Raw genomic sequence first — 2,324 nt, 5'->3', positions numbered from 1 at the left:
CACTCCAGAGCTACTGCTCATCTGGCACAACTTGTATATGAGCAGGTAAAGTGTGTATTTCAATGCCACATCCCAGCTGTCCATATATTTCTGTGCTTACTTTTTAGATTGCTTTAATGATATTCTATTTTTACTGTAACATTGGGGAGAAAAAGTATCCTGCAAAAACTGAAGTACACTGTGTGATGGTTTCCTGTAGCAAGATACAATGCCAACCAAGCACTGGAGTGTCTTACACGCAGGGAATTATGTGTGAGCTTTAACGTTTAAAATAATCAGACTCTGTGAGAATAAGTTTGTCTGCTTTTTATTTTCTTCAGCTATCTTTGATGAGGATTAAAGAATGAATGGTCATAAAGTGCTCTACAATCCTAGGAAAGCATATTAAGAGCACCCATTTACTTAACTACTGTGAGCAAAGGATAATGTTTAATGCTTACCTGGAATTTCACTCTAGCTATAGGTGGATGAGTCATTGTCACAGAAAATGTAACAGTTTCAATTAAGAAACAGAAAAACATTAGAGAAGGTAAAGCAAATACTTGCTGACTGACAAGGAAAAGTATCTTTGGGGTAAATGAGCTGAGTAAAACTGTTTGCCCAGACTAACCCTCAGAATTTTTCTGCAAATATGGTTTATTTTCCACATGGCTTTACAAAACAAAACCCCTCCATAACATCTGACAGCCATAAAAATGGTAAATACAAATAATTGTATCTATATTACTGAGCTCTGCAACTGTATTTACAAATCTAATTCTTCTCAGGTCATTTGCAGACATAAAACATTTTCAAGCAAGTCTATGTGCTAAAGAGTAGCATAAATCATTAAATTTTTTTTCCTCTATATTAAAAAAATCCCACTTTTCCTACAGTATTGTTTTACTGTCTGCACACTTGAACTTGTTTCAAACTTGCCTACCTTATAAACAGATGATTTTCAGACCTGCCCACTGCAAACACACACACACCTGTGTATTGAAGTGTACATTTCCCATTCAGGGAGCTGCAAACACACCCTGCTCACACACAGCTTGAGATGTGAGCATATGTGTGCATATATATAGTAAGTGTATGCTTGTTTGGGCAGAACTAAAGTGATACAAACCAAAGTGTCTGGAAAACATTATGGGCAAAAAGAACTTTTCTCCACAAAAAGTGATGTATTTTATAACAACAAACATACCAGTGAAATGGTGCATAATCTTCCTGTGACATTGAACTCTATGACCCAGGTGTTTCCTAGTCCGCCAGCATTTAGGGTTTTTTTTCTAATAGTAAGTTTGAAAAGAAAAATCAACTAAGAATCGATAACATTTAGAAATTTGTCATAATTTCTGTTGTCAAGAGAGCTGTTGTTACTTTTATTTGATGTCTTTGGTATTCTTTCCCCTTGATCTCACAACGTTCTACGGAAGCAAATCCACACGGCAGCGAGGATCCAGATGGGAACGCACTGTCAGGTGTTAATTAACAGCCTGGGAACAGTTAGGAGATGCCAATCAGTACGGAAACACACCACCATTTACTTCGATGCCCGTGGGGCCCTGGCCAACTTCAGCAGAATCACAGAACATTCTGAGTTGGAAGAGACCCACAGGGATCATGGGGTCCAGCCCTTAAGCGAGTGGCCCATACGAGGATCGAACCCACAGCCTGTGCCCGGTACCCCCAGGAAACCGCCGGGCCTGGCCCGGCCCGGGCACACTGAAGCTGCGCTTTCCCTCCCGCGGGGCCCGGGACAAGCTCCCCGCTCTGCCCGTGCGGGGACTCAGCCGGAGACGCGGTTTCGGCTTCTCCCCCTCGGGCTGTGGGAGGTGCCGGAGCCTCCTGGAAGTACGGGCGGGCCCCCGGTTCCCAGCGGCGTGGGGAGGCAGCCGCCTCGCTCCCCGCCAGCCCCCGGCCCGGGCGGGGCAGCCTCTCGATCCCGTCCCCCGTCAGACAGGGGAAGAAGCCTCCTGGGGGCCCGGGCGCAGCCGGCCCAGCGACACGCGTGCCCGTGACCGCGCTGTCCTCCAGCGCGGCCGCAGCAACGCAGGACAAACCCTGCGAGCGGCCGTGACAAGGCCCCGGCCGTGGCCAGACTCAGGCCGTGACAAGGCTCCGGCCGTGGCCGGGCTGAGGCCGCTGGGGACCCCCGGCCGCGCTGGGGCTGCCGCCCAGCCCGCAGGCCGCCCGCGGGCCTCACGCACAAACCCCTCGGGCTGCGGCCCCGCCCCGCGCGGGCGCTGATTGGCCGCAGGCGCTGCCAATCACGCGGCGGTTGCATCACCCGGGCGGGCGGGGCGGCTCCGCGCGGTGTCGCAATCGGCGCTCGCCGCACG

Source organism: Corvus kubaryi, unplaced genomic scaffold (genome assembly GCF_017639235.1).
Source record: "Corvus kubaryi isolate FWS band 111438036 unplaced genomic scaffold, C.kubaryi_AGA036_p1.0 37300, whole genome shotgun sequence".
NCBI classification, from domain to species: Eukaryota; Metazoa; Chordata; class Aves; order Passeriformes; family Corvidae; genus Corvus; species Corvus kubaryi.
The sequence above is the reverse complement of the archived record's forward strand: the minus strand, read 5'-3'. Positions refer to the sequence as shown.